Below are 18262 nucleotides of genomic sequence, written 5' to 3'. Positions count from 1 at the left end.
CTCCTTCGCCTATTCTTTGAGCGCCTTCTGCAATATCTTGGGTTCTGTAAAAAAGAGTGTTTGGTCGTTCCTGGTTACTTTCAATTTAGCCGGATACAGCATAGCGTAGTCCAGCCCCTGCTCGCACCGTTGGCATTTCATAGGGACGAAGTGTTTCCTCGCCTCCTGGACCTTCGCGGTAAAAACAGGGTATAATGCAATGTCCGATCCCTCAAACGACGGTGTCTGTTTTTCCCTGGCCACCCGTAAGACCGCGTCCCTGTCCCTGTAGTTGAGGAACTTAGCTATAATCGGCCTCGGCGGTGCTCCCGGTTTCGGGCGGGGGGCCAGCGCCCGGTGTGCCCGTTCAATAATGAACATGTCGGAGAAGACTTCCGCACCAAGTAAAGAAACCAGCATACGTTCAATGAATGTCTCCATCTTGCCCGTCTGTGCAATCTCCGGCAGTCCGAGGATGCGCATGTTGCAGAGCTGCGAGCGGGCCTCCAAATCCTCCGTCTTGTCTTGGAGTACCTGCAGGACCCTGCCCAATTGCTTGTGGTCCCTGTCTATGGTCGTCTGCGCTTCTTCATCGTCCGTGATTCTTCTCGCCGACATATCGAGGCACTCAGCGTGCTTGTCAAGCCTCTCAGCCATTCTGTCCATTCTATACGTAGCGCATCAATTTTCACTCCTAGAGAGGTGATGCCATCCTGCAGACCCTTATCCATAGATCTCAACATGCTCTTTAGGTCTTGCTCTGTTTCCGGCATCGCGACACATTCGCTCTCGCTCCCAGCGCCATGCTCTTGTGATTTGGATTGCATCTGTGTGAGGGCAGTTTTCATTTCCCACGGTCTGTCTTCCCCATTGTGGTGGTCAGACGCACTCAGCTGTGTCACAGATATTGAGAACTGGCTTTCTCACACCAGAAGAAGCCTAAACGATCCTTCACACACACCGCAATGCAGGGGGCTCTGAGCTGCCAGCAGAAGCCCCAACAGGTAGCACCGGGTCTTTAGAAAACTGCGCCGGACAGAATTCCAGCCAGTTCCCCAGTTCTCACCTTGTGGGTGTCGCAGCTCCAGTTTATCGCTAAAGGGCCAAGCTCATGACTGTGCCCCACACCCGCTCTCCATCCAGTGCCAGATGTCCCCGGATAATCCCAGCGCTGTCTTCTCCCCTGCTGAGCCGCGATTTATAACGCTCTCTGTGTGCTCCACGAGGGCTGGCGCCCCAATATTATGCCCCCACACGTCACCTTAGTCCTCTGTATTTTGGCGCCTTTATGGACCCCAAGTCTCATATGCCTGTTCTCGCTTCATTGGGCAAACGCAGAAGGCCACCAAGCTTGCCTATGGTGCACACCTCTCTCAGCCGTCAGGGCACCAGATGCTTTCATACAAATCTCTGTGTGGGAAGGGTCAGCACCTCCGCTCACCGCCGCCGTATCCTGTCTGACACCACTGCTGCTGCCCCCCCCCCAATAAATCTCTCCGCCGGGGTCCGCAGGAATCTCCAGTCCGTTTTCTTGACTGCAGCTCGCACTGGGGCCCTCAACAGACTCCTCGTCTTCCCTCTCAACAATCTCTGCCATCTTTGTTTCTGTGGCGCAGAACCGCTCGCAGCCACCGAGCACCGTCCACCGCTGTTTACCGGGTCTTCTCTGGAGGCCCCAACCCAGCCTCCGCTCCTCCACCTCAATCCCTGCTTTCGCTTGTGGGCGCGACCGCCGCGGCCGGACCGTCCAGCCGAGGCAGCACGCAGAGCTATGTTGTCGGGGCACCCAGCATCGCGAGGCCGGTGCACAGCGGCCTCCTCCACCTCCGATCTGCTCCGCTGGGAATCTCCTCTTGCTCGCGTCCGGCCGCCTCAGAGTACGGACAGCAGGGGTCGGACCTCCTAACTAGCCCTCGTAGCGGTTAATCGAGAGAGCAGTGGCTGAGGGTTTGTAGGATAATTCAGTATATTTTGCCGGCTCGTCGGAGCCCGGGATCTAGGCGGCCATCTCCGATTCGAGCAAGTTCCGCCCCCCCAACTAAGATGTACTTATATGCAGTATCAGAGGAAAAAGGACAGCAGTGATCTAAAACACAACCAAATGGTCTATTAGAAATGTACAACTGTGTCTGGGGCGGACGCGCAGCAGTCGAAGGCTTTATCTGCTGACAAATGTCACATTGAAGGACATAATCACGCGTCTGTAAGTCCCTGCCACCAGAAACGTTGTTTTAATTGAGATACAGTAGCCAAAACGCCTGCATGCGCAGACGAAACGCCTTCGTGGGCAGCTGTAATCAGTGTGGACCTGTGGTCCGCGTTGGGAATCAAACTGTCAACAACGTCTGGTATTTTCACATAAGCAACTTTATCAGGACTTAAATGATAAGAATACTTTGAAGGAAATCCAGTACGATATTTACTTCCCTTCTCAGTAGCGGCAATTGCTGCCAAGATGTCATCATCAATCTTAGTTTTGGAACGTGTAACTGCTGCAACCTAATATGTCGAAACTGCTGTCTTCGCGGCCTCATCTACCAAACTATTGCCAACAGCGTGAACTCCCACACGCTGATGAGCAAGAGTATGAATTACATACACGAGTGGCACCTGCTCTTTAAGTTCAGCCACTCGAACAGAGATCATTTTATGTTTTAGTAGCTGCCCGCCCCGACGTTGTCCGGGGATGAAAATGAAAGTCTCGAAAGTTATTTTTTTACCTGTGTAGTTGAGCAGTGCATACACGGTAAGGCTAGTTGTCCATTGCAGCCGAACATGTGCCTCCGCTTGTCCAGCCAGTGTGAGGAAGCGCCACAGTGACTGTGTTTTAGCCCTGCTGCTACGCTGAATCGCCTCAGCACCCGAGCAATTTTGGGAACGTCTTTGTCTGCTCCAGCCGCGAACGTGTTTGTCCGCTGTACCTGACGCCACTGCAACATGCGAACTGGGTCAGCAGCGAACGTGTTTGTCCGCTGTAGCGCCACTTAGATGCCCCACATGACGTCAACGGACAACACCCACAACAATGCCAAATCCACCGCCCACTCGTATTGGAACACTAGTCCCACCCAGAACTCTTCTCACAGGCGGTACAATCCAGCTTGGTTTTGAGGAATGCCGCGCCCAGCTTGGTTTTGAGGAATGCCGCGCCCATCGCTCTATGCACACGCCCCCAGCACAACGCACACTCCCACAACGGACTACTCAGAACGCTTCTCGCAAGCGGTGTAATTCAGCAGGGTTGGGTTTTGACGAATGCCGCGTCCATCGTTCTATGCACACGCCCCCAGCACAACGCACACGCCCACAACGGACTACTTTGCCCCTAACATTCTTTTCCCCTTATAATGTATATGGTGGGCTGCTGTATAGCCTATGTCCATCTGCTGATACTGTGTTTTGCAATGCTGTATTGGGTGTTCGGATTGGCCCTGTAGTTCCTGAGCTTACCCGTCTCAAAGGTTTGGGCTCTCTCTTTATAATATTAGTATGGATATGGATTGTGCTACCCTTGGAATCATGAAAGTCATTCTGAATCCAAAAGAACAGGTTTTCATTGTTAGACTGGACACAGTAGTAAGAGTCATTCACAATGAGAGTAGTCACACCAGGATCAGCGTACACTAATGCAAGCATCAGAACACGGAGCTCTGCCAATTGGGCAGTACAGTCCCCTAATGTCTGCGTATGTACGACATCGGACTTGAATTCACCATTCACCATGGTACCAACCACAATTGTGCAAGCTGAGACGTATGCATGTTTAAACCCATGCGCAACTTGCGCTGAACCATCAGTGTAAATGATACAATGGAAATCCTCCAAAGGTCGCATAGTCAACGGGGCAGGATGATAAACTTCATACTGCAAAAACTCCTGCGACTGCAAGTAGGTGTCAAAAATGAACGTGATATCCGGAGGCGTCAATGATGATGCCCATTGTATCCACCATGGATGCAAAGCTTTAGAATTTGGTACACAGGCCTTCGTTACTGCTTCCACGGCAGGATACGGGGTAACAACCAACATGCGTTTTCCCTGTGACAGTGCGCGTTCCTTCAGAATCGCCATTTGCACTGCTGTCAAAACTTTTTCTACAGTGGAAAACAGCATTTCAGCCGAAGTGTACATGTGTGACTTGTAAGCGAGTGGTACTGTGACACCTTTTTTTAAAAGTAAGGTATGTGAAACCCACCGCCCCAGGGATGATTCTTATCAAGAGGTTGGTGTGGTTATCACAAGTTATTAAGAATTTAGATTCTTGCAGATCAGCCTGAAAGATTGCAAAATGGCTGAATGTTAAGGCAGCCAGCATGATTTGGTAAAAGTTGGTTGTATCAAAGCATAAAATGTCTTGATACGCTGGGCATATTCGGGAATGTATGTATGCCCAAAATTCAGAAATCCCAGCAAGGAATGCAATTTTTTCAGTGTTGTAGGAGCACGCAGCTGTGCACATTTCTCCAAGAAGTGAGGAGCCAATCCTCTACCGTCATTGTTGAGCTCATAGCCCAGGAACAACAATGTGTACTCTGCAATGTGTGACTTTGCAAAGTTAAATTTGTAACTGGTAAAACTGGTCCATTGAGAACTTAGACCAGACAAGTTATGGGCAAAAAAAACATTGGATATGTCAAGTGTGGTTTTAAACCGTTTCCGCACAAGACCATCCACTAAAGCAGAGCCATGGGTATTCTGTACTGCACAGGTACGGCAATGCAAGTTTAAATGCCGGTAATTCAATACCAAACAGTTCAAACCATCAGGCTTGGTCACAGTAAAAAGTGGGTTATTCATCCGAGACACACAAGTTTCAATCACTCCTTGATATTCTAATTGTTCAAGGATTTCGGCCACAGAAGCTTTCACTTCACACCGCATGGGATATTGAGGTTGAGGCTGTGGCATAGACTCTAAGGGAATCTCGTGGTGGGGGAAGAATTTAACCCAACCACAGTGAGTACGATACAAAGCCGGCGCAAGGACCTTAGCCCACTCTTCTGCAAAATTCAGCGCATGCTCCTTAGACATGATGTGCGCGAAACTACGGAGGATTACCTCCTCCCCTCTCGGAGCTGCGAGAACAAAAGGTGGGGGCCAGTCAGCCTCCGCTAACAAAATGTCATAGGTAGTTGTAAGATTTTCCCAAAAATACCCCTTTTATGGTACGTTGAATGTCACCTTCAATTAAAAGGTCAATTTCAAAAAGCCTATCAGGGGGAGCTACTCTAGTATCAGCTGTCTTAACAACAATATATTGGTCAGTCGCTGTCACCATCAGTAGTGGACGCAGGGCCTCGCAGACAATGGTAATCTCCACCGCGCTGCCCAACAACGTCCGCTCCCTTGTCAGATTCCGAAGTTGTGTTCTCACTATCTGTGACATATCTCTCTGTTAAAGCGGCAACTTTCTTCTTCTGAAACCGGGGTCTTTTCTGCAAAGAATCGTCCTGCATGCCTCTTGCGTCTTTCGGGCGGGGCTGGTTGCGACTCTGCTGGCCACCCCGACCTCTGCCACCGCCTCCACCACCGGACGATGAGGCCGATGTGTCCTGTAAAGAACGAGGAGAACGTTGATCAGGAACCTGAAATCGATCAGGTGACTTAATCGTAGAGTGGTCGCGCAAATCATAAGTGTGCTCAGTAGATGCAGGCACAGGTGACGCGGGGCGGAACTCCTGTTTCTGTTGTTGTTGCCCCTGTTTTTTATTTTTGTTCCAATTTTGCTTTGGATCTTTGGGTTGAACGTCTTTCTCAGACTTCGAGCCCTGAGGTTGTTTTTTATCTTTGGCAGAAAAGTGCTTGACACCTAAACTATTACGGCCAATGGTCTTATAAGCCGCCGTGATAATTCTTGGTAGCTGTCGGGGTTTGTCGGCATCGGGGACATCGCGCAAGGCATTAGCCACTTGGAAGTTCACCGCATGTCCCTTTATATTAGAAAGGACAAGACCGGAAAGTACATCTAATATGCCAACGAGTCTCATTCCCAATTCAACCGCAGCCTCAGGTCCGTGTTCATCCTGAACACGCTTAATGACCATCAGAAGGACAGCCATTGACGGAGTGCCGAAGTACCTCGTGTACACTGCCGCAAAAATTCGACCCCATGACTCAGTCACTGGCTTCCGGTACCAAGACCTTGGGTAAACTAATCGTAAGAATCCTGTGTTTTTTTCACAGGAGTTTAATTAGGAAAATCTGCCTCCAGCTGGTCAAATTTCTCGGCAAGCCAAAAAGGCATATCATCCTTATCTTGGGGATGCTTGCCCATAACCGCATTAACCATCACGAACTAAGCTTCATTCCGCTCGGTCCAGCTGGAAGCGCTGCAACACCTGGGGCCCCGCACTGGAAATTGGGAGGGATATATTGAACTAGGGCCCTAATAACAATGATTGCAGAGTTATATAGGGGCCGTAATTTAGCAACGGGGACTACCCCCTCACGAGGATGCGGGGTAAATAGAGCCAAAACATGCCAAGAAGTGCCTGGAATGGACAAAGGACCCAATCTAATTGCCGTTACACTGTGGGGAAGGGAGCATCAAACCAAACATGGTGCTGACATGCAGAAATCGGAATCTCCTGTGTCCTATAAGGAACATATTCCAAGGGCACGGCTGTGTGAGTATAAGTGTGAAACACCTGAGTAGCCGCATCCACTGGAGGAAACGTTACCCATGAGTAGAAAATCTCAAACGGGTAAGCAACCTCAGCACTTACCACCAAAATAACTGCCATGCCCTCTAAGCCAACGTTATAATCCTGCAAATGATGTGGACCGCAATGCGACTATGCTGCGGTATGTCAACGTTAGCCATAGCACACAGAGAATTAGAGGTACAATGTAAAACAATGTAGCACAACTGGGTAGTAATTCAAAATAAAACCATTTTGAAAGATTCAAGCTTGAAAAGACCTATGTAACTATAGGTAGGTTTATCCGTCACCGCTGCTAACCTGAAACAATAGTGAAGAGGTTAAGGACTGATATAAGCACTACTCAAGCGTCATGAAATAAGACCACCATCGTTTGGCCGCCATGTTGCAGGGAATCTGCTCCTACACAGAACTGTGCACAGAGACTTGGGACCTCAGTGAATTACGGTGTGCAAAAACTCACCTTAGTACCCAAAATCCCCTACCAGACTAGCATCAGTGTCACATTGGCTCTTCGTCCTATAGCAAAAAAAAAAAACAGACAACCCAGAACATGCAACTTAGGTTACCTCAGGCAATGTGGAAAACAAGAACACTCTTTCGTTATACTCTCATACCAGCCAAAATAGGGAGTAAAAAGAGACACGAGCAAGTTTGAAATATTTATTTCTAACGCCGTGTTCTCATGTGCAGCACCTTAGCTAATACAACCAGACATCGTATTAGAAACAAGATTGTCAGCATAGTTACTATTCCATAAAATACAAAGGGAGAAAGCATGTTATAATGCTAAATGGAAAAAGGTTAAATATATACCTATATTTCACCCTCCCTTCTTAGTAGGTTATTATATAACTATAGAAGGACTCTTGGGAATACATAGGCAGCCCCATACCTCTGGTATTTAGCAGAAGTGGATCACATCAAATTCTGCACAAGCTCCCAGCATACAAATGTTCTCCAAGTGTGTGTGCTCATGCCTACGCAGTGCATTATTGAACGCGCTAATATCAGAGGTGGCCGCAGCAGCGTATGTGTTATGTCTAGAACGTGCGCTGATCAGTCTGAACAATAACCACAGTGTTGAAATAACCTTGAAGGCCTCGGCACTCGCTGTTCAGACTAAGCTTACCAAGCAAGGCTACTAATGTAGAAAAATGTTATTCTCGTGTGTGAAGCAAAACACTCTGCTAAACTCTGTAAGCGGCTGCATGGGTTGGTGAGTAGCTACACAAGTGTCTATATGGGTTATTGATTGGTTGTCTGAGTATCTGTATGGGTGCCTGAGTGTCTGTGTGGGTAGGTGGGGGATGGGTGACTCTGTGCATAGATATGTCAGTGGGTGATTCACCGGGTGTATGGGTTCAAGGGTACATCTTGTAAGGGCTGTATGGGGGGTGAGAGTGTGTGTGGGTGTGTTGGTGAGTGAATCGATGTCTCAGTGGTACTTGTGTGAGTATCTACATATGTGAAAGGAAGTATATGTGAGTGTTGGGAGTATATAAATGACTATATGTGAGAGTGAGTGGCTGTATGGATGAGTGTGTGCTTGTATCCGTGATTGTAGAAGAGAGTAAGTATGTGTTGGTATCTGTATGAATAAGTGAGGTGGTTTGTGTATAACTGTATAGGTGAGCAAATGTAAGTGTGATTGATTCTTTGCATGACTGACTAGGTGTGTAAGTAACTCTATGGATGTGGCGGTGTGGGATTGTCTGTATAGGTGTATGAGGGCATATGATAGTGCTGTATTGATGAGTGTATGACGTAGGATTCAGTGAGTGGGTATATAGTGCCTGGTATTGGTGTGTCTATGGTTTCGGAAATGGTAGTCTGTGTTTTAGAGTGGGTGTATCAAAGGTTATATTAGGGTGTGAGGAGGTGCATCAGATTATCATGTGGATGATGCCATCAGTGATATAATTTGGGGGGGCGTGGCTAAAATGGCCACCGAGACAGACGTGTCTTGATGAGGCTCCGTGACTAGGCTTTCACCTCGCTTAGTCCCGTGGAGTCTAGCTTGCACTGACCTGCACCCAGCGGTTCCTGACAACATCAGGCACCCAGCGCCACTGTCCATGTCGCAGACCCGGCCTTGCAGGGGCCGTAACTTGGACTTTGCAGCGGGGTAGTGGCGCCAAGCGTGAGCTGGCGCCCACCCGATCCGCAAATACCCGCCTCCACGGGTGATTTTCCGTGGACCTACAGACCCTTAGCTGCGCCACATTGGGCTCCTGACACCACTAAGGAGACATGGGCAAAGAGGAGGAGCTGATGTCATACCGCCGATACTGTGAGCGGTAATCTCCTTGCTTCCGGGTGCGGCAGGAGCCACGGCGTGGCTGCTCACGGGCACCAGCGCCTTACCTCAGGTATACTCGGCGAGCAGTGAGGGCCCCCCCGCCTGGGGCCATCATGATGAAATGGCTGCCTGTGAGCACCTGCGGACGTTGGGAGACGTGCACTGCCTGGGAGTGCGGCCATCGCCTGCCTCAGCCGTGCGGGGCCCATCAGCCGCTGGCTGGCGGGGCCGCGCGGGGCACCTGTGGTGATCTCGTGCTGCCGTCCACTGTACCAGCCACGCGGGGCCCATCTTCTGCTGACCTTGGGTGCCGCGTGGCATATCTTCAGAGACCCCGGACTACTTTTGAGGCCCATATGAGCCCACACGACTGCGGTGCCCTGGTGAGAGGATTTGCATGCCCGACATAATGCCAGAGGTCTCGGCCATAATGCGGCCTGCCTGACCCCAGGATGGTGGCATATTGCACCCCCGCCCAGGAGCCTGACCCAGCGCAAGGCGACCCCTAACGACTGTGTAGACCACTGCCGAGGCCCAGAGGATTTGCCCCAATACCAGACCTGGTGGCAAGGGGGGGCTGCAGAAGACTGACGGTGCGCAGACCCTGACACCGCCCCTTACTGCTGAGCTTTGGAGCGGGGTGGCTCCGCAGCCGAGATACGGTCAGTTCAGATGGGAAGAGGCAACAGGGCCTGAGATGGTCTTGGGGCCCCCAACCTGCGAGAGAGGCCAAGTGAGCACCTGCGGCTGTGAGGCGCCAGATTATTCAAGCACTTGGCTGACTGGTGTCTGAGTTAAGCCCACCCACACACGTGGATAGCACCACCCGCTGGGCCCCTGGTTTGGCGAAGAGATACTACTATCCCGTGGAGCCTTTCCCACCATCCGTCACCAACTGCCCCGGAAAAGGAAGACCATAGTCTGATGCCATTCCCAGGAAGTCGTATTGGGTGGGTCTGCGAGATTCCAACCCTTCTGGCCACCTGCGGTGAAGGCACCCCAACTGCCCAGCGGTCAGCGCCCACCTCCCAGGGCACCCGGAACCCACGGTTAAATCGAAGTTCTGTCTCCCTCCGGAGCCATCTCTATTCACGCGAGACACTGCACAGCAGCTGGACGCAACATCAGGAGACCCATTACCGGCTAAGACAGCACCTTACCCTCATAATAACATCCTCCATGCCTGTGCGGTCCCCAACAGGCAATATGGAAAAACCCAGAGCGACGGCGCCGGCCTCAGGAGCTGCATCAGATGCTTCTACCAACCAGTCTAATGGCGCCTCCAAAGCCAATGGAACGCCAGCGGACATCTCCCTATCGGCCAAGCTAGACAAGGTACTAGGGGCTATAGAGCAATCTGGACTCTCCATGGAGCAACAATTGGCCACCCTCACAACGGACATTAGCCTCCTTCGTGATGACCACCGAAAATTATCAGCCAAGGTTTCGGACAACGCAAGAGCACTCACTGTCATCCAACCCAGGGTGCAATCACATCAGGACTCGATACGAACTATGATGGGCCGCGTGTCCACCATGGAAGAATGCATCGATGATCTGGAAGGGCGATCGAGGCACTCCAATATCTGCATTCTTGGCCGGCCAGAGGGAATTGAAGGATCTGACGCAGTGGAGTATATGGAGACCTGGACTAAGTCATTCATCCCCGATACTGAACGGACAATGTTCTTCTCTATCAAAAGGGCGCACCGTGTTCCATCGTGTCGTCCCCAGCTGGGAGCCCCGCCATACCCAATGCTGGCAAAATTACTACACTTCAGAGACTGTGATGCGGTGCTCTGGGCAGCCAGACTGACTGGACCACTCCGAGTGGAGAAAAAACCATCATGCTCTTCCCCGACTACTCCCGAGCGGTCCAGTGCCAAAGGTCTTCCTTTCTAGAGGTGAAATGGCGCCTACGGGCAGGAAAAATAAAATACTCCGTGCTTTTCCCCGCCCGCCTTAGTCATACACGATGGTAACACTCACTTCTTCATGACCCCGGAGGAGGCACATGATTGGGCCGACCAGAACTGTACCATGGGCCATTGGGCGGAACGCACTCAGGAGCAACTCATGAGAGCAACCGGCCCCAGAAGACAACGCTCACGGCAACGCAACCGGCCGGGTACCTCTGCTTCACTTCCACGCACCTTGTGGTCCCCGGAACTGGAGCAAATAGTTCAGGAGAAAACTGTTGTCCAGTCTCCCCTACAACAGACATTGAACAGGCTCACCACATTTTTACGTCAGAGGAGGAGGGAGACAGCGAAACGACACAGTACGGGGTGGACTCGGTGGCTTTGGCCTCGGTTACTCGTGAACGGCAGACAACTTGATATAACTGGACCCTGCCAACATGTTGAGAAATTAGGGCGGGGCGATATCATTTGTATATTGATACAGGTAGCCCTCGTACCTCATGCGCCTTTCCGCCCCTTGGGCTTAAGCTGCCCGTGCACATACAGGCAGTCCAGCAGACAGCTATAGATTGCGAACATAGCCCACATGTCGGTCAAGATCCCTCACAGACGCGGGCCGCCACCCCTACAATATGTTGAAGCTCTCGTGCCAGTTGAGAGCTAGTTTGGACGTATCGCTCTTAACGATAGGTCCCCCATGTTGGGCTGGTTACTTTTGCCCCACCTCAGTCCCCCCCTTCCGAACATACCTACTTCGTACTGTGTCCCCACTCACATGCCATTGTGCAGTTGCGCTGACGACCCAGAACTGCGGGCATCGGGGAACTGGGTTAGTGCTCAAGACTTCTGGAGGGATCCACTCGCCTACCCTGCTCATACACCCTACACATGCATCAATGACACACTCTGGCAGCACCACAATCCTTACACTGAATGTGCGCGGTATGCACACCACATGCAAGAGATACTCAATATACGCTTACATTAAACGCCACCATGCACAATTCGCGTTCCTGCAGGAGTCCTACTTAAGGCAGGGGAGGTGGCAAAACTGCGCAGGCGATGGAGGGGTACCATATGTGCCACTACATACTCTGCCTTTGCTCAGGGCACTCTCATATGGGTACGTTCCGGTGTTCTATTTCAGGAACAGTCTCACACCATTGATACGGCCGGCCGATACGTGTTATTGCAGGGACGATTGGATGGCCAAGCAGTGCTCTTGGGGAGTATCTATGGGATACTGGGTGGGGGACTACAATTGCGTGCAAAACATAACACTGGATAGGCCCAACCCTCCCCATCCGATGTTCAGTACAGGCAAAACAATTTGTTACATGGACAAAACACTGGTCCCTCGTAGATGCCTGGCGAACCAGGAATCCCATTAATAGACTCTACTCATTCCATTGGAGGCCTCACAACCTTAGGGTGCTCTGCTCATTTATCCTACCTCTTATTTTCTGACACGGACTATCTAGGCAGAACCATATCAGATCACAACACCCACACACTAACAATCCGATGGCGCCCGCCGCATCTCCCTGTCCCTACATGGCGCCTCCCTAGGGACTGTATTGATGACCCAGTTTTTAAACAGACTCAAGCAGACCACATACGCCATTAGTTCCAAGAAAACACAAACATGGTCATTACACGCATGCAGGAGTGGGATACCTTTAAAGTTGTAATGCGAGGTACCTGCATTTGTCACATTACAGGAGTCCGACGGGTCCTGGAGCGTGACATCCAAAGGGCAGAACAAGCGCTGGCAGACCACACCAAGGAGGCCAACCCAGATAACGCCACACCGGCTGGGATTGCTAACGCCAAAACTGCCTATGAGGAGGTGCTGGCGAGCATGCGCAGATATAATTTTGTGGCGCATGCGGCCTATATCCACAAAGAGGGAGATGGGGCGGGCACTTTATTGGCATGGCTCGTTAAGCAGGACTCAACCCTTCTACCCATCATGGGTATCCGTAATACTTAAGATACTCTTTCATACTCACAGGACCTGACCTGAAAGCCTTTCAAAGAGCACTACACACTATTATATGCCAGTCCCACCCAGACACCTGAAGAAACTCTCTTATTTTCTAGACCGATTCCAGCTACCCCACATAGACCGCGACACCCGCCGGGACCTCGACAGACCCATCAATGCGACGGAAATCAGACACCCAATGAAGGTGTTAGCTACCCGCAAGGCTCCTGGATTCCGCTAGAATGTAACCACGCCTTCGTGTCCCAATTGGTCCCCCAGCTGGAGCTGCACCCCCATCTAGGGCCGCCTGGAATTGCTTTACCCCAATCCATGTGCAAATCAGTCATAGTGTCCCTTTTTAAGCCAGATAGGGACCCCCATTGGCTGGGCTCCTATCGACCTATTGCCTATTTCCGCGGACTATAAAATTTATGGAAAGATCCTGGCGGCAAGGTACGCCACGGTCCTTCCCCAGCTGATCGGATCAGAATGGATTAGTTCCAGGCAGAAATACATCGTACAACATCCGGCGGCTGTTTCATATGCAGGACCATATACGCGACTGATTCCCCCGGGCAGCGTGTTTTGGTTTTGGACCTCGAGAAAGCTTTTGACACCCTCTCGTGGGCTTATTTATTTTAGGTCCTGCAGCGCATGGGCATAGGACCCCGTCTACTAGCCTACACTATGCTCATTTACTCTGTGCCCAGTTCTAGAGCGAGACTAGGCCCCCTTACATCTGCCTCCTTTCCAGTCCGCCGGGGCACCAGGCAAGGCTGTCCACTCTCCCGCCTGCTCTTCGCCGTGGCAATGGAGCCTTTAGCAATCCACCTCCGGGCCGCGGGTGAGGAGTGGGGTATCCCAATCGCCAGCTCCACCCATGCAGTGTCACTGTATGCTGATGATGTGCTTATTTATGTCCGGGATATTACAGCATACCTAACCCCTATACTACGGATTTTACAAGGCTTTGAGGAAGTGGCGGGTTTCAAAGTCAACTGGTCCAAATCCACTGTCTGTCCCTTGGTGCAGGCCCTGTCCCAATGTCCGTTATGACTGGGTAATGTGGACATCTCATGGAGCCCCCAAGCGGTCAGATAACTAGGAGTCCGGCTCTATCATTCGCAGTGGGACTTATACGAGGGTATCTACCAGAAGGTGATGGCTGGCATTAGGTCTTCTGTCCACTTTTGGTGAGATCTCCCGCTGACAGTCACAGGGAGGATAGTGGTTGCAAAAATGATCCTCGTTCCGCATCTGCTCTATTTTTTTCCAATCTCCCGGTGGTTCCCCCACGATCCTTTTTTCGCGAGCTTGACGCCCTGCTGGGGATCCTCATCTGGGGCTCAGGCCGTGGATGTATTGCCCTTGCAAAACTGCAACTGCCCCTTGACCAGGGAGGGCTAGCAGCCCCATTCTTTGAGGCGTACTTCTTGGCCGCCCAGTTGCAATGGGTGTCCCGTTGGACGTCGGGCCGGGTGCAAAGGGAACTGATCACCACGACCTGGTACAATCAAACCCCTATCCATCGCATGCTGTTAACAGGGGCTGCGCCACCGCCGACTAAGCCACTCCAGGTGATGACTGTGCGCGCCTGTCTAGCGCGCATTCATAGAATGCATCGGGTTGCACCTCCGTACTCCCCGCTCCTGTCCCTAGTAGGATTCCCCAATGGCAGGGCACGCTACACATAGAGTATGCTACGCATATGGACTGACTATGCCTTGACAGACGTAGGGACGCTGTATTTTAATGGGCAATTACAGACATTTGAGGCGCTTGTAAACAACTTTGAACTTCCCAGGGGACAGTTTCTATTGCACAGACAGCTCCTGGAAGACTGCGGCAAGCAGTGGCACACGATTGACACAGAACCCCCCACGCATCCGGTAATCCATGCGATCCCGCAGATGGGTCCAGGGCGACACTTACTCACCTAGATATATAAAGCCATACGTACTCTCAAACAACCCACACTAGCCCCTCTCAGAGAACAATGGGAAACCGACTATCGCAGGCCACTACATGACAGGGAATGGACTAGGGCACTTGAACATACCAAAAAAAATCCTGCAACTACCGATTCAAAAACATACAACTACAAATTCTGCATAGGGCTTACCTCACTCCTGAAAAACTTAAGAAGTACTTCCCAGACAGCTCCTTCGCCTGCCCTAGATGCCTGAAGCCCAATGCCTCCTTTTTTCACATGTTATGGGATTGTCCATCGCTTCATAGTTATTGGCACACAATCCGCACAACCCTTTGAGAGGTCACAGGGCTACGGGATCTTTACACTTGGGAGGCCAGTGCCCTGGGTATCCATAAGCGACACAAACACATGAAAGTAGAGAGACGATTCACCTCCATGGTACTCCTCCTGGCCAAGCGATGGATCACTATGCACTGGAAGGCACCGTAAGGTCCTCCCCTGGCAGCATGGGTGGGCAGTGGCGTCACTAGGGCTGGTGTCACCCGGTGCGGGTAACTCATGGTGCCACCCCCTCACAACTTACCAGATGGACCATCTCAACCTCTTCCTGCACCATCTCTCCCTTTGTCCGCACCATCTCTCGCTTTGTCCGCACCATCTCCCCTCTGCCTGCACCATCTCCACTCGCCTGCACCATCTCCCCTCTGCCTGCACCATCTCCCCTCTGCCTGCACCATCTCCCCTCTGCCTGCACCATCTCTCCCTTTGTCCGCACCATCTCCCCTCCGCCTGCACCATTTCACCCTCTGCCTGCACCATTTCACCCTCTGCCTGCACCATCTCACCCTCTGCCTGCACCATCTCACCCTCTGCCTGCACCATCTCCCCTCTGCCTGCATCATCTCCCCTCTGCCTGCATCATCTCCCCTCTGCCTGCATCATCTCCCCTCTGCCTGCATCATCTCCCCTCTGCCTGCATCATCTCCCCCTCTACCTGCATCATCTCCCCCTCTACCTGCACCATCTCCCCTCTGCCTGCACCATCTCCCCTCTGCCTGCACCATCTCCCCTCTGCCTGCACCATCTCCCCTCTGCCTGCACCATCTCCCCTCTGCCTGCACCATCTCCCCTCTGCCTGCACCATCTCCCCTCGCCTGCACCATCTCACCCTCTGCCTGCACCATATCCCCTCTACCTGCACCATATCCCCTCTACCTGCAACATATCCCCTCTGCCTGCACCATATCCCCTCTGCCTGCACCATATCCCCTCTGCCTGCACCATCTCTCCCTTTGCCTGCCCCATCTCACCCTCTGCCTGCACCATCTCACCCTCTGCCTGTACCATCTCCCCCTCTGCCTGCATCATCTCCCCCTCTGCCTGCACCATCTCCCCTCTGCCTGCACCATCTCCCCTCTGCCTGCACCATCTCCCCTCTGCCTGCACCATCTCCCCTCTGCCTGCACCATCTCCCCTCTGCCTGCACCATCTCCCCTCTGCCTGCACCATCTCCCCTCTGCCTGCACCATCTCCCCTCTGCCTGCACCATCTCCCCTCTGCCTGCACCATCTCCCCTCTGCCTGCACCATCTCCCCTCTGCCTGCACCATCTCTCCCTTTGTCCGCACCATCTCCCCTCGCCTGCACCATCTCACCCTCTGCCTGCACCATCTCCCCTCTGCCTGCACCATCTCTCCCTTTGTCCGCACCATCTCACCCTTCCGCCTGCACCATCTCACCCTCGGCCTGCGCCATCTCCCCCTCAACCTACACCATCTCCCCTCTGCCTGCACCATCTCCCCTCTGCCTGCACCATCTCCCCTCTGCCTGCACCATCTCCCCTCTGCCTGCACCATCTCCCCTCTGCCTGCACCATCTCCCCTCTGCCTGCACCATCTCCCCTCTGCCTGCACCATCTCCCCTCTGCCTGCACCATCTCCCCTCTGCCTGCACCATCTCCCCTCTGCCTGCACCATCTCCCCTCTCCTGCACCATCTCCCCTCTCCTGCACCATCTCCCCTCTGCCTGCACCATCTCCCCTCTGCCTGCACCATCTCCCCTCTGCCTGCACCATCTCCCCTCTGCCTGCACCATCTCCCCTCTGCCTGCACCATCTCCCCCTCGGCCCGCACCATCTCCCCCCTGCCTGCACCATCTCCCCTCTCAACCAATAGACCTTTCAAAAACAGCCCTATAGTTACATTAGTCTATTCCTGATTTGCTTTTTGATTTAATGCGCTTAGACACTCATATCTGCAACTGCATTATTTATATTTGATGGTTTGAACAGGGAAAATTAAAGACATGCATGATTTTCTTACCAATACTTTGTCCTTTACTTTGCCTTTTGATATTCCTGCAAACTCATCCTTAGGCTGGAGGCTTGCTATCCAGCTCCCAACAGCAACTTCTCAGGGTGATATTCTCAATTTAAGGTAGTGGTTGCAGAAATACAGTCGGTGCAGTGCCAGCCATCAAGCAGCTACAGCACGTAGAACAGCCTATAATAATAAGGACCCACCTTACCTTATTCTGTGCATGCCAAACTCCTTGCGGAGCATCTGCACAGGTCGCGCCACAGCCTACTCAACAAATATGTGTAGGCCTCTGACGCAGCCATCGACCCTCCCATTGTGGAGGGGTGGGGGGCATGGAGAGGCCCGAGCAGGTGCAGTGTCGAAGTCAACAGTTTATCATGACCCCATCAAGTGCAGGCTTTCTAATCAGTCACTGGAGCACTTCCTTTGTGATTAGGATTCTAAAACGGGCCGATAATGTGGCCTGCTAACTCGTGTTCTGCTGTGCTCCCAAAATAAGCCACGGATTTGATAACCTGGCATGCAATGACTAAAATGCACATCATAAGTGACAAAGAAAGAACGGAGATGTTGCCTAATAATGCTCATGCTTACGATTTATCTGCTCCTTTCCCTTGAGCTGCGACGTCACCAGCTTTGGAAGTTTTGTGGCCATCCTGGGCAGGACTGCAGGGAGGAGCATTTCAATGTATTTTTCGAGTGGGTGCAGAGTTGCATTCAGTTCTCCTGAGGTGGGTATAACGCTGGAAGGGCAGGCGGCAGCGCCACTAACTGTAGTTGAATATTTTAAGTGTGAACAGCAGGCACACTTAACATAGTCATTCCTTTTTTCGTGCTCAATGGCTTTCTGCTCCAGGGAAATACGAGACCAGAGCAGGAAGAGCCTCTTTCAATGACTTTCTGAGCAGCCCCGCCCGCGCCGAAGATTCGCAACTATGTGTGTTCCAGGCAGGCTGGGCGGGCTGACAGTCTGACAGAGGGAGCAGCAGGAAAATTAAAATACACAATAGATCCGTGGCTGGAACCTGGTAATCAGAACGAGTCCTCCAAGCCCAGCGCAGGCAGGAAGGATTAATTTCTCGAAGGGGCCCCCTTCAAGTACTGAAGACTGGGGGGCTGCAGGGGTGTTTGTTACACCCCTGCACAGCGTAACCGTAACC

General features: G+C 52.0%; 1 protein-coding gene across 1 annotated transcript in view; it reads left to right on the top strand.

Moving 5' to 3' along the window:
- The window catches only part of SYCP2L (synaptonemal complex protein 2 like), a 1302345-nt gene that overhangs the window by 1007052 nt on the left and 277031 nt on the right, over nt 1-18262 (top strand). The window lies entirely within an intron of this gene.

The sequence above is a fragment of the Lissotriton helveticus genome, chromosome 4_1 (genome assembly GCF_964261635.1).
Source record: "Lissotriton helveticus chromosome 4_1, aLisHel1.1, whole genome shotgun sequence".
In the NCBI taxonomy this organism is placed as follows: domain Eukaryota; kingdom Metazoa; phylum Chordata; class Amphibia; order Caudata; family Salamandridae; genus Lissotriton; species Lissotriton helveticus.
This window is presented reverse-complemented; position numbering and strand designations above follow the sequence as displayed.